The 15,654-nt window shown below is 40.0% G+C and overlaps 1 protein-coding gene across 2 annotated transcripts in view; it reads left to right on the top strand.

The window, feature by feature from the left end:
• Positions 1 to 15,654, top strand: part of LOC136101007 (albumin) — a 433,515-nt gene that overhangs the window by 69,401 nt on the left and 348,460 nt on the right. The gene's annotated exons all lie outside the window — the stretch shown is intronic.

Here is a 15,654-nt window from a genome sequence, read left to right on the forward strand (position 1 = left end):
GTATCTGAAAACACAGGAAGGAATCAACATACGAGATTTTTACTCAATTCACAACAGCATAGAAGCTCTGTGCTGTGGTCAGCTTGGAGTTTCACACCAAGCTCAAACTCTGGAGCTACTCCCACTCTTCTGTCATTGTTTAACACAAATCAATACCATGTCTCAGCTTGTTAAGAAAATCCAGAGGTTTGATTTTTCCTGTCACAGCTTCAGCCACTAGAGTACTCTGCCTGACACTCCTGGATTAGACAAGTAAACACAGAGCAAGCACAGCCTGGCACCTTCAAGTCTATAAACCAAGATAATGTCAAATCTGTTTCTGACAAGTATACCAGCCTGCTGGACACATATACCAGAAAGCTGTTAGGTACCAGGAATACTTTTAGCACTGAAGACCAGGTCCTTAGCTTAAAAGAGAGCATGTGTTCTTAACCCTTCAGTGTAACTCAAGCTTCATCCTGATTTTCAACTTTAAAGGTTTGTGGTTTGGTTTGTTTGTTTGGTGGTAACTTGTTGTTATTGTTGTTGTGGGGTTTTTTTAATACTTTTTTTTTCCCCAGGACTGATGTAAGTTTTTAGAGATGACTTTTTAAAGCTTACAAGCATGTTTTGAAAATTCAGTGCTTAAATTAGTTAGATTCATGCAGAGATGTCTGCAGACAGAATTAAACATAGTAAAGCCGTAAAAACCCCTGTTGTAATAATGGACTCATTTCCAATTAAACCAGGTGGGTTAATTTTTACATCAGCTTGGTGAATGTGGATCAGATTTCATTCTCACATTTGAACAACTCCTCCCAACAGGTGAGTTCCAAACTCGCTTGAGTTAAATGCTATTATCTGATAAGTACTTTGAGAAAGGAGACTGGGCATACGTATCACACTGGATGAGGAGGGTGAGGAACCAAAAAAAGTTATTTAGGGTCACAAAGCAGAAATTAATTTATTTACTGTAAATTACAAGAAAGAGAATGCTTCTATTCCTTTCACAGCAAGGTAAATAATCACATGCAAAGGGTACGTGATTATTTTCATCTTTCAGACTCAACAAAGTTTATATGCCCTGGAAACCTAACAAGTTACAACCTAACAACAATCTTGCCCCTTAAATGGAAGAGTAATGATGGTTTCTTTAGAACAGGCAGGGAATGTGATTATCTGTGAGTCTTTAAGGGATGGGTTGCATTTCTGGCTCCTTGCATCATTAACATTGAAATAATACTCAGTTAATAAATAATGGGAAGTTGGAGTTCAGCTGCTTCTTAATTTGGCCTCAAATCTTTAACAGATAGAAGGATAAAGCTAGAAGAACACCTGAAAAAGAAAAAAATCAAGAGGTTGCTGATGTATCTTTATTGTACACAGTCATGATAACCAGGCTGGCCATGGCAAGATTATAAAGGCATGCTGCACTTCAGTGGAAGTGTTTTTGAAAAATACAACAGAATATATGTGAGATCACAACAGATTTCTTTGCTTTCTAGTGAGAAAGGAAATCCCCGATTTTGTTTGCAAACAGCTGTTTCCGGACAACTTCAGATCATTATCTCCAAACCAGAAAATTCTTGAACTTTCTGGACCAGATATTGCAATGCAAAGGTAAAGCCTTAACTGATAAGATCTGAAATTAACAGAAAACAAGTAATCCATTATTTCCTTTACTTTACAAACCTGACCAGGAGGTTTGTGCTGATAACAGCAACAAATAAAAATAATAATAAAAAAACAACGAACCAACAAAACAACAACAAAAAAACAACCAACCAAACACAAACAAGCAAAAAAACCCCAAACTGGATTTACCCTGAAAAGGACCTCCCATTCTTTAGAAGGATTATTTTCTGCCATCATGCCAAAGTGCCAACAGCAATACTTGTGTGCCAGGACATGCTGTGCAGACAGAACTGATAAGCATGGAAAACAGAAACTAGGAAACAGATGGTTAACTCAAATCACTAAATATGCAATGTACACATCTATTAAAATGCATTGTTATCTATTATGAGCCATAATCCTTCACATGCACCATTTTGTGAATCTTGGGGCCCACCAATTTCTAAGGAATAGAAAGAAGCAGAGCTAATGTTTGCAGCAGCACAGGTGTTAAAGGCTTTGAGTTTTGACATCGTTTAAACAACTGGAACTGACCTTTGCCTGCATGGAAAACAGCTTGCAGATACCACCGCTTTTACTCATGAAGACACTGTTAAAGAGGCAGGTCTTACCTAAGAGTCTAAAACATCATTAGTTATGTGTCATAGATTAGCATTGATTATATACACCCATCAAGTCATCCATTTGAAATTACAGAGCTTTATAAAACCATATAAGAATTTTCATTGCCTAGAGCTATAAAATATTATGAAGAGCAAAAACAGGGGAACTGTCCTATCCAAAGGAGCTACAGTCATACACCTCCGCACTCCCATCAGAACTCAACCTTACACAACCTTACCACACCCAGCCAACTTCTAAGCCCTAACTCCTTTGCTCACCAAGTTTCCAGACCCAGATTTTCCTGAAATACTAGGTTTTCTGTGAAACACCGTTTCCACAGATTTCTGGCTGTGTATCCCTCTACATCTATGCTCTTCTGTCTTCAACACAGAAAATATTGCTGACATTCCTGTGAAAGCATACCCACTTGCTGCAGTTGGAACTGCAAATGATCTGTTATTTACTTCGTTACTTCTACACTTGCCTTTAGATTGTGTAGAAATGAGATTTGATTTGCAGCTGTTGTATGAATATTGGAGAGTGGACAATCATTGTGTCCAAATTTCCCCCATTCTCCTTATCCTACCATCACCCAAATCATAAAGGAAACTTCAGCAATAACACTAATTCCAGTATATTTTGCATCACAGACGTAGGTATGCAAGTCCATATTTTCTTCACAAACTCACTGAAGAAACAGAAAACGTCTCTGCTCCACTGAAGATCAGTCCTAGAGTCACATTATAAATACATGAACCTTATACAAAAAAGTCTAACAGTGATCAGACTGACTTTAATTTCTAATGAACACAATGCAAATTAGACGTGGTTTTCTTGATGGTGCTGCAGTACATGGCACTGTGTAATGCAATGATTGCCTCTGGCAAAAGGTTTGCAGCACTATTTTAAGCCCCGTGGAAGATGTCTGCATGTCACAGCACACAGGGAATCTGGGAGGCTCTCTGCTGACATGCTGTCAGTGTTCACTGCCCTATCAGTCAGATTTTAAATGGTACTATATCTTTTTCCTCAGAATTTAATTTTCTGAAAATCTATACAGTTCCAGATTCTCAGATGCTCGGAAATTTTGGAGAAGAGGTTGGCAGCAAATTTTTTTCGTGTGTAAACTGCAAGATATATCTGGGGAAAAAAAAAAAAAAGTTTGAAGTAAACTGCACTTCAGGCTTGTCACTATTGTATATTGTTCTGCCTAAATGCAGTAATGTACTACTAAACCAAATATTCCTGCTTCACAGCTAGTCAAGCAGAGCCATAATTACAAGGCAAAAATCTCCTGATGTCAAATTAGCTTAATGCCAGGCTGTATATGGGTTAAAGAACACTCATGAAAATACCTCATGATTGTCTATGTAAATACTTCAGTGGTTAAAGAAAGTAGTCTAAATTTCTAGGTATCATTCTCTTCATAACTGTCCATAGAAAGTACGATTTCTTCACACAACACTCTGCTTTGGGGCACTAAATGAACGTAACTTTAAGAATGAGAACCTATACTAGCCACCATTACTAGAACTTAAAAACTTCAAGAAAATGGTAAGGATGAGAGAGAATGTGGAAACTGGATTTAGCAGATGTTTTACTGAAACAGTTTTAATAAATAATGTGCGATACAAAACTATGTGACTTTATCCACCATATTTTACATGACTGTAATTTACTGGATCAAATTTCCTGATGCCATAAAATGATACAACACCATCAATACTAAAGGAAAATGAACTTTTGGTGTGTATAGCATCATTTGGAGACCTAGGAAACTGAACCACAAGTCCCCTGGAAAGAGCTCAGCACCTATAATGGGTTCTCATATTAGGTGCTCAGATAAACAGTATGAAGAGCACATGCACACTTGCTCCACCTCATCTGTTCCAGCATCTGTTCTAGAACAAAGTCAGATTTTCTTAAAGAACCATTACACACAAGAGCTTCTTCTAGGCAGATGAGGACGTAGTTTCTCACTGCATTAAAGCACACTGAAATGAGTTTCAGTTAGCCTTACATGTGTAACTCTTTGTGCAATAAAAATGTTCAGGTTGAAAACTAATGGCATGAGAAACAGTACTCTCTAGTTTTTACTCTGTAATTATAAAGTGAGAAATCAGAGGCTGGTGGGCATGGAGGGAATGTGTGGCAATTGCAGTCCACCTCTGTGTCTGAGCAACCCACACTCCTTTGCTCACAGTTGCTGCAGAATGCAGACATTCTTCATGTCCTGTTCCACTGTCTCTGTACGGCATACACTTCTTCCTTGTATGCTGCTAAGCACAAGTAACTTGAGTGATACATCAAATTGCTGGGAAGCTATCATAAAAACAGTGATGTCTGAGACCTAAAAACATTTTCATAACGAATACAACTTTGTAAGCAAGTAACATTCCCGAAGCGCATCATAAAAATTGGTCAGAGAAAGAACTGACTTCAATTTTGGTACTGCATTAGATACCTAAACAACTGGTAGAGCAGAACATCTAGAAGCATCTGTAGCACTTGTTTATTAATTTGCTCTTAAAAATCTCACATGAGCACAGACGGTACTGCAGGAGAATGCAAACCAAAAAAGACTGGGCTGACTCAGTGAGGTTCTGCCTCAGGTCTGGCTGTTTGAAGAGACCTCTGTGACTCCACCCTCTGATTCTGAGACACTTCTCACATCTGTTTGCTCTTCTTGCTGAAATCACCCCCAAATCACTGCTTGCTCTGGATTGTTTCTGCCCTTCTGTTGCTTTTCTATTGCAATATCAAATAACGCCTGTAGGTATTCAGCTATCTAGCATCCTCTACCAAGACTAAATACACTTATATACTTACTGTGTCATATTCATATCCGTCCCCTGAATGTCTGATTGCATGGAACACATTTTCCTCGTCATTCAGATATCCAGGACCCAAACTCTTCTGATTGGGGTCCTAGAGCACAGTGAACACTGCATGCTATGGGTGACAGTTATGTGCCAGTTCAAGGCAGAGGCAGTGGCATTTCAGTGGTGCTGGATGGAAAAATAGTGTCTCTAATTCTGAAGCACTAACTCTTCTCTCAGTCCTTAGCTAACACATTTACAACCTATGCTAGTTTTCAGGGAAATTAATTAGGCTAAAATTTGTCCTCATTGTTGAGGCCATCTGAACATCTTTTTGGCCTGTAAGAGCTTTGGAAAAACAAAGCCAGATGAGAATGGAACACAAAGGTATATAAAATCACTGTCTGATTTGAACTATGAGTTCTGCATGTAAGGCAACATAAGTCAATAGTTGTGCAGGAGATGCTGAAATTCTGGAAAGATTCTTCCCTGCCTTGTTGTTCTAAGGCTGTGTTTTCCAGTTTGGAATTCGATCCATCTGAAACCGTCATTCTGAGCCCTGCGGGCAATACCTTGCTTCTAGCCAGTACACATGTCCTTACAAGTGAAGAATCTGAACAAGCTGCCCACTAGAAATGCAAATTCAGCCTCTGGGATGGTGGTGTCCTAGCTTCCACAGCACATGCTGCACAGGGGAAATGTACTGCACTTGCAGGAGGAAATCCTCCCCTCAGGACCCCATGGGCTGCCAGATGAGAAAGGCAATCTCTAATAGGAGGAAGTTCAATCAGTCTTTAGGGCTGCAAGCTGAACAGCATGCTCACCCAGATCCATGTGGAGAGCACAGGTTCTAACAGGTGCAGGAATAGAAACAATTTCAGGAATGAAATATCACACTGAAGTTGTTGCAGAAATGAGAACCAGCTATTACTGGAGGCATAGGGACAGGGAGCTGAACGCCTCTCTCCCAGAGCACCTGGTAGCTGCACAGATCCTCTTGAGCTCCTATGCACTTCTCTGGTAGTTAGCTCAATAGTGCTGCAAGAGTTGGCACTGGATTTTCATGCCTTCATTTACAACAATAAACTTCAGAATTTCAGATACCTTTGTGAAAAATTAAGAAATATTAACTGAAATACCCTGAATTTGAAGGCTCACAGATCAATGACCATTTTTACAAGATTGATGTGAGTGTTCAAGCTCGGCACCTCTCTCTTGATATCAATCACAGATCTGCACTTAAATGGCAATGTTTTTCGAAGAGACACAGTCCTTTGTCTCTGCTGTTCACAGACTGCTGCCTTGTTACCTGAAATTTCAAAGGTGACATTCTTCTGGGGTTGGATCCTTCTGCTTCCTCAACTCCACACCAACGAGCAGGGCCCTGCCAAGTGCAGGATATGCTTTTTCCTAGCATAATAGACTTCATACAAGAATGACACATGCATAACTGCTGTAAAATGAAAAGTAGAAGCTCTTTCAATGTCTGTACTCTGAGGGTAATATAATTATCCTGATTTGCCTCACCTGGAATCTGCCCCCACTGACCCACACCTACAGGCCCATGACCCTATTTAAGCTCAGCCTTACAAGAGTTACCCTTTTTTTGAGCTGTGTTGTAAAAGTGTTGGTCTTTGTCTCAGCTGTTAATATATCTGTGTCTGACTACAGATGCTATCAATCCTGATCTATGGACTGGTTGTTCTCTTGTCCCTCTAGACTTGATGGACAGTCACCAGATGATCTAGCTGTAACCTGGGAGTTGACTTTTTGGCTTTATTTTGGTCTGCTTTGATCACCATGACTTTGCCTGGTACTTGGACTCTTGGTTGAACATGGCTATAGTCTTTGGCTCTGCTCAGCTTGCCTTGCTAAGGGATAATTTTACCAAGTAACATGACAAAAGGCTGTGCTGAGTAGCTAAAATGCTGCCAGGGAAGTAGCAGGGTAGGATGCCTGCCAGTGCTAGCTGGGCTTGGGCTGCTGGTAAGGTTGCAGCCCAATATGGTTAAGTTTACACTGGCCCCTGCTGGCTTCTGCAGCAAAACGTGCACCAGAGACCCAACATGAGTCATGGCTACTCCTGCTCTGCTTCATCTCTGAGCACAACTGAGGCTGCTGTGCCAGACACTGTACCCAAGACACAGTTACTGACAGATATTTATTTATTTAAACTACAAAAAGTAAACACAATGGCAAATGTAGTTAAAAAGGACCGAGCTAAAATACTGCAATCTTCATGCCTCAGGTTGTACCCAGGAACTTAGATCTATGGCACAATTGCACATGTCACTGCAGTACTTTATTTTTATAAGCTGCTAGGGGCTCTACAGAGCAAAAATAATTTTAATAATGTTAAAATATTTTCAGCAGTAGAGTAATTTTTAAAATTAATGCCATGTCTGTTTAAACACTGATGCTTGGAACGAAAATTTCATAACTTCAAATGTCTTACAAAATGTATAATTTCATATTTAATTTAACAGCTGAAACAAAACTAAAATGGCAATGGATTTTGTCAGAAGTTTTCATGAACACAAAAATAATTTCTGCCAGCTCTCACTTACCTCATCTATTCTGATCTCTTCTGACTTTCTTCTGCTCCTGTTTCCACCAAGTCTGTTTCCTGTAAAACATGTTATTGCAAGCCTTCCCTACTGCATCAACTGAATAAACATTGTTGCATTAAAAGTTCTATGTAATGATGATAGACTAATCAATATTATTTGATACGCTGACCATTTATCTTACATTGGGCTTGTTCCTTAGTACTTTACCTTTTCTTGACTCTTTAGGCAATAAATGCTCCCGATTACACATTGGTTTGCTTTTGTCACAGTCTCTACAGAACCAAAAAGAAATCAGCATTCCAATAGAAACACTAATACTAATAAATATATCTAACTGAAGCCAACGACACTATAATTCAGGAAAACCTGTAACTCTAGGATAATTAGGATGCAGTGGAGTGGGAGTATCAAAAGGTGACGTAGGCCCAGGGAGGAGCCTATTTGGCTGACAGAATTTGCCTTGACAAAAGTTTGTATTTAACTTGGCAAAGCTGAAAGAGATTTACTCTCCCACCAGCAGAGGAGACCTGTCAGCATTTGTGTAGCAAAGTTTAATGCTTGTGAGAATGCTTCACTGACCCTGGGCTGCAGAAAAAAATAACTGTTAAATTTATGCTGGAAAGATGTTTTAAGAGCCTATACAATTAAACAGTGTTAAGGAGGCTATTGGAATGGAAGGTAGATTCCAAGGCCTAAGGAATGGTCAAATGAAGAAAAGATGAAAGGAGTACCATTCTGGCATGCTATATGTGGAGATAAGGTACAAAGATATTAAATTTCTCATTTACACCTGCCTTGGTACCAGACTTGAAAATGGCCCAGTTTTAAAAGATTTCTGAATGTCTGGAAAACTACAGACAAGTTGACGTCATTACCAGGCAAATTAGTAGAAAAGAGAACATAGAATAGAGTCAGTGAACACAGGGCTACACCGAAAATATTGGGGAAGGGTTGACGCAGCTTTTGTTGGTGAAAGCCATAGCTCAGGATCTGCCAGGATGCCTGTAAGCAGTGGGGACCTGGCTGATAGGGATAGCCAGGCTCCCTGGAGGATATCAACAATGTCCAATCACCAAAGATTCAAGAAAGAGAAGAAATAACTCACAAAGAAGAATAAAAGGTTAGAAACAGAAGGCAGGATTAAATAATGGTCACTTTTCCTATTGGAGAAAGGTGGTCTAAGTCCCACAGAACTGTTTTGGGATCGATGCTGTTAGAGAATAAGCAAATCAGGAAGGTGAAAATTTCCGTCTTAAAGAGCTGAGTTACATACAAAGAGGAAAAAGTTCTTATTGTCCTCTAGACCTCTTCACATACATACAAATATGTACAATATAAGCATAGTACAGCAAGTGTCAAGCAAGTCTCCCATCTGTGACCCTTTAATCATATCTAATGACACATCATCACAGCTAGGGATAACCATGGGGAACAAATTCAGTCGCAATGCAGCGGTAGCTCCCGAGACGAAGGGAAAAGATTCTTGTACATAAGTAGTGGTCAGGTGGAATGAACTTGATGTGTATGAAAAGTGCAGGGCCAGACACACAGATTTTGGACTTGGTTTTGAATTGTCTCAATGATATTAAGTGTAAGCTCTAAACAGTGACAAGAGTTTGCTGTATCAGACTTGGCCTCCAGGTGGAACTATGGACCTGCCTGGACCCACAGAAAGAAGAAAGCAATCACTAAGGCACTACCCGCGTTTCTCTTGCCGCAGAAATGCCTGCAGTCACTGCAACATCAAGTCTGGGAATTGTTTACCCAGTTTTTATTTAACAGAAAAACCGGTGAGGGACGAACGCCGAGCAGGATCCTGGCAGCAGGATGTTTCATGCCCGAGTTCTGCTGCCTTACCAGTATTTTCATGTACCTCCTGGCTAAAACATACATGGGAGAAAACTTGGCTTCTTAATTAAATTGCTTCAAGAAGCACTGTAATTACATGTTATTGTGCTGCATTTTACTGTGGTGACCTGGGGTCAAAAAAGAGGGAGGGAGGGAGGTAAGGAGAATAAAAATGCAGGGAGGGAAAGCATGGACTTAGATACATTTCTGTCTTCCATACACTCTCCACAGTACACCAGTAGCCAGATTTCTGCACTTAAAAATCGTACTTATCAGATGTGAAACAGAAAATGAGTTCATCCTCAGGGATATCAGGACACCTTCCTGGACAAGAAATAAGAGCAGGAAAAGGATATGAGATATCTGGTTCTGGTTATAAGCTTTACTGTGATCCAGTGACAGCAAAGGTAACTGGTCCTGGACAGGGAAGCTGAAGTTGCTCCTACTTGCTTGAAGTTGTTAGTGAAACACTTGCAAAGAGAAATCCCAATATTCCTAGCAAAGCCAAATATTACTAAAGGAAAAAATCTGGACTAAAAATCCTAAGTCCTGGATAAAACAAGAGATAACTATGTCCACTCTAGCCCATTCTGTCTCAAGTGCAAGAGGCTGCTTCTGCCACTGTTGTAGATAGGAAAATATATTTTCTGTTAGCTTTCAGATTAATGAGTCTCTAGGCTGCAAAGAAACAAAACGTGCTCTTCCCATGGAACACTGCAATCAAGTAAAAAGGGCTGAGCTCTTATCTGCTAGATCTGTCAGCACCTAAAATGACTGAGATACTGGTGTGCTTAAGAGGCATGTCAGCACTGCATCACCTGCGGAAGGGTATAGATGTTATTTTTCATCCTGGTTGCTGTTCTCACTAAATGGAGAGCAAATAAAAACTGAATGTGAAAGACAGGGAGTGATACTGGCACTAGCACTACAAGAGGAATCTGTTGAGAGGGCTTCTCCTGAGATGAAACCCACATTGTCTATTAGACATAATTTTCACTGAGGCTGCTCAATGACATCTTGTTAATAAACAGAAGCTTCTTACCAGTTATGACCCATAACAATTTTCAGGACCAGGCAGATGTGCCTAAAACTGACTCAGCAAAACACAAGCACAAACTCCAAACTAGACTTGACAATACAATGCAGCACTTGTACTCAAAAGAGAAGGCTCAGTTAGTCAGGCAACAGCTTGCTATTTCCTGTGTTATTTGTGTACACATGCAGTAGCTTGTTGCTGCAGATAACTTTCAAGGTAGGATCATAAATTATGCTGTTTCTCGGAAAATAATATATGAGCACCTCTTTGTCACCAATTCCGGAAATCACATGGGGATCAGATTATTGTATTTCTTTTCAAAGCAGTTCTCAAGAACACAATTTAAGTCCATGTTTGGACACCATATTGGGGTGTATTGAAAAGCTTTTAAACATGCAGTTTACAAGTCTACAAGAGAGGCCAGTATTTTATTTTAGGTGTTATTCTACATTTCTCATATGTTTCACCGATAACACTTCTGGTGCTATCAAAGTGCCCTGCTCATGTATTATCGCATCTTGTTCTAAAATAAACACCAGACCAAAATGTGGGGGAAAACGCTTAATTTCATTGTACAAAATGTCAGGGGGAGAGAGGGAATGATTCTTTATTGTTTTTTCTGCTACAACAGTAAAAAAAAATTCCCTAGGAAAACCAAACCAAACCAAACCAAATCCCAAAAAACTCTGCAGTGATTGTTAACATTAAAAACCTGCCTCTGTGTAACACCTCCCACTCGGGAATATGAATGGATTTAGTCAAAAACGTCAACACTAGTGACAAAAACATTAATATTAGAAGCCAAAGGAATGGTGAAATCCATGGACAAGGGGTTTTCCAAATGATGACATGGTTTTGGCTACCTACTTTGAGATTCAAATATACCTGGCTTACAAAAAGAACTCAAGATGCACTCTGAAAATCACACCGCTTTCCAGCTTTCAGCAAAACTGAAGGCATCTGCAGCCAAAAGCTGGCCCACTAAACACAACACTAGGAGAATTTTGCCACTGCTGATGAGTGACACAAGATGAAGCCCATAGCAAGCACATGCAATTTAAAATCCCTTCAGAATCTGGCACTGAGCAGGTAATCTCACACAGTATAGTAGTAAAGGACTGCTGACACTGAGAAGCATGTATTGGAGACAATTACAAAAAAGCTATATGTTTCTAAAGCTTGGTTGTCATTTGAAGATGGTAGACAAAATATTCAGAAAGCGCTTTACTACTGTGCCACAGCTGGAAGGGAAAACTCTGTATTTTTCCTTTGCTGTTCAGAAGTTATTTTGATTGAGTTTTATTTCTGTAAAGAATATTTGGGGAAGTCTGGGAGGTCACAGAAGGTCACAGGTGGCCTCATAAGCTGCAACTTCAATTTCTGCAGTCTGTAACTGAAGGAAGAAAGGCTGCTGTGTCTTATTAAGTTTTGCTCCTTCGGTATTTCCAGCCAAATTCTTGAATGCTCTTGTTGAGCTCCTCTAGCAATGACAAGCAGGCAAAAATATGGTATTTCCAGCATTAGGGATTTCACCGCAATAGAGGGTGCCTGCTGTCAGGGCCCTGAATGCACCAATTGGCCTTACTAGCTCTGACAAGCCTCAGCCAGAGTCTATCCCAACCACACCCTCACCCACACGCCCAGAAACTCATTTAAACTCTGGCTTTGGCATTTTTGCCCTTTTTGAGCTACATAGGAGGACTGCCTGTCTCTGGTTCAGCATCAGCATTGGGTCTGCCTAGCTAGAGACAGCACTGATCCAGACCCCTGATCTGTCAGCTCAACTTTCTGGCTTGACTTTGGATTTGCCTCACTGTCATGAACTTGCTTGGTGATGTGGACTCTTGGCTGAACCTGTCTGATGTCTGGGCTTGCCTGGCTCACTTTGCTCAGGTACTATGGGGGGGGCCCTGGGAGTTATTTGGTTTAGAACCTCTGTTTAAATAAAGATGCTTTCAAATGAATTCCATGTGTTTACTTCTGGTGTAAGCAACACTATTCTCACTTTGTACCCTCCTATAACATCCCCTTTTTACACATCTCCTCATACATATCAACAATGCTTGATCTCAAGCTTTTTGAAGTAAAAGATTCCAATGGACTGTAATGGTCATTTAATAATCAGATGCTTATTATATTCATACATTTCATTCCTTCTGAAACAGGACAATTAAACTTCTGAATTCAAAAGACAGGTGAACTATGCACATGTACAAAGAATTTGATGTTATAGAAATGTCAGCAGCTGTAGAACTTGTGTGTAGTTACAATACAATTCTTTGATACCTAGTTGCTTGAAGCTTGCCCTGTGTCACATACCAGAAGAAAATCCAGGTACTATTTTAACTGAAGTGATATTGTTAAGGCATGTGAGATCAGGAAAACAAATCTCAGGTTACACAAGTGAAAACTGTGGTAGGGAAATCACCTCAATGATCTCAGTGGGGTGAACAAGACCCTTGCAATCCTCAACAATGTGTTAGGTCAAGTAATGCAGAAGAGAAATAGATCATACAAATTCTGTATTAGAAGTGTTACCTATATGAGCTTATGGCAGCAATTTCAACTTTCAGCTAGTGTCTATAACTGGCATTACAAGGAAAACAAAACAGGCTCAGATGAGGACCAGTGTGTCAACCATAGCTGAATTTCCTGGCTCTAAGGCGCAGACCAAAACCATAATCCAACTTAATACCTTTTTCTGTGTTAATTTATTTGTTTATGAAATTTGATAAGTGTGAAATATATTGTTTGAATCCTTTCCAGGGGATTATAAGACAGATTTCTTTCAGAAAGGAAGAAAACAAGCATTTGTTTTTCAGAATTACTGATTCTGTTTCAATTTTAAAAGGTTGAAGTGCCTAAAGTGTTAAAGATAAGCTTGTGGCCCAAATTTGCATATTTTCAAGCAAAATACACAGAAAAAAGGTGCTGGTTCTTTCAAGGGTCTTCTAGATTCACACTTGAAAGTATACTTGATAAGCCACAAAGCCTAATTTTGTAAAAATAAAACCCAGTCTTGCTTACATTGTCTGAGGTCTGTGCCTATTGTGTAGAAGAACTGTGCTAGTACTTCATGTAATCACATAACCCAGGGCAATTCTTTGCTCCTCTTTGTTTAAGCATATATATTCTTTATTAAAATAAAAATATTAATCACTCAGTTCTCAAGGCCTTTAAAGCAACTTTCGTCCATGCTTTGTACTTTTTTTTCTTTTTTCTGAACCTCTAGAAGAGTCACAGTAACTCAAATACATCTCCTGTGGGACAGGTAGCTTCAAGCTCTGCAGCTATGTAATTTTATAGAGGAGAAGTCAGGCACAAAGAAATAAAACCTGATCTTCAGAGGTAATGAATTTGCTCTGGAATTACTTTTGAGGATTACAGTCTCATCTTCGATGAGAACCTTGCAGGTCCTGGCCTAATCAACTATCTCAGATTCACAAAACTCAGCAACAAAGCCATGAGCTATCCTGAACTCTTCCGAATTCTAGGTTAATGCTTTAGGCATGTGATTATCTTTTCTCTGAGTTATCCACCTTCCACACCATGTACATGCAATAAATCTAATTTACTTGCTGATTTTTCCCTGGGTTGTCCCTATATTTTTCTTTCACAAGGGACCTTGCTTAATCTGGAAGTTCCTAATGCTTTCACATGGGCACTTCTAAAGCAAGGCATTGAATTTTTCTTGATTATTGCTCTCACAGATACCCAGCAACTTCAACAGTTACAAATACACAGCAGATGTGAAAATCAGGCCATTTATTTATTTAAGAATTCATATGTAGATTCAAGGGTACAACTTTAAATGTCAAAGGCCATGTAGTTAATGTGCCAGCAGAACGTTAACATCATATCCTGTACCAGAAACACACTAACTAGAAAACATGTATGGCTATGTTTTATTCTCTCAAAGTGATTTCAGATCCTTGGGGTGAGCCTGAGCCAAAGTTTCTGTATTCAAATACCCAAATGGGAATAGGAGCTTCAGATCCATATTCTGCTCTCAGCTTTGCAATTCAGGGCTCTCCTTGGCTGCTTGGGACAAAAGCAAATAGCTGCTGGTTGTGCAAGAGTGCTGACAGGTGTGGAAAGGCTTTGTCCGATTTCAAAGAGCTGCGGCTCAGCCATGGGGCAGTATGCAGAACATCCCAGGGCTGAGCCACTGTTACTATGCTTCACTTTTATTGAGGCAGTGTGTAAAAGCTTGGTTTCAGATTAGTTGCCCATTATTCTAGATACTCTTCAAAAAAAAGAAAATGGGAGGCTTTCTGGTGCTAGAGTCTTAGAAACAGCTGTAAGCTTTGCACCAAATGCGCGAAGATGCCATCTCTGGTAAGATGGCAAGTGTTGCTAGAAAGCCTGTATAAGCACTCTGCTATTCCTGTATGTTGTCTGCTGAGTTTATGCTGAAATAAAGGAACTAATTTATCTGCTTACTGATGCCCTTACAGGGACAGATGATTATGCTGGACTCACAAATGAGCTACAGCAGGAACTTACACTGAGTGGTGGTGAAATGCTTACTGCTCAGAGCAGAAGTATTCCCACTTAGCAGAAATGTTAAAATGCTGATGACTGCTCCCAGGCAAGAAGCTGTCCTGCTGCCCTTAAAGAGGGGCCACCACCGCTGTTTCAAAATGGCAGTGTCCTTGCTTGCGTGCCATTAGTGCAGAAGTGACTTCTTACATGGGGCTCCCAGGATGACTCTGTGCAACACAAAGAGATTGCAACATGATGTGGGTATGATTTTATTGTCTTGCTGGAAGTCATTACCAAGTTCCTGCCTCAAAGTAAAAGGATGTCATGAAAATGGCCTTTGGATGTCCCCACAGCAAATGATTTATTGTGAAACAAGTGATGGCTGGTGCATGGGCCTGAGGACAGTGCCCTGAAAAAGAGCAAAAGCGCAATATACTGACACTGCCTTTTGCAAATAAACAGCACAGGGAGACAAATACTGAGTCTGAAAGACAGGAGTCTGAAAGACAGGAGTCTGAAAGACATGTCTGTGAGCAGCTCATCTTAGGCAACAACTGGTCTTCTGGCTCTGGCCTGTTTGTTTTCTCTTTATAGCATCGGAGTCACATGCAACTCAACGCTGTAGCTGTAATGCTGTAGTTGTGATAGTAGATGTAAACTAGAAACAATAACAGTATGG

The sequence above is a fragment of the Patagioenas fasciata genome, chromosome 4 (assembly GCF_037038585.1).
Source record: "Patagioenas fasciata isolate bPatFas1 chromosome 4, bPatFas1.hap1, whole genome shotgun sequence".
NCBI lineage: Eukaryota > Metazoa > Chordata > Aves > Columbiformes > Columbidae > Patagioenas > Patagioenas fasciata.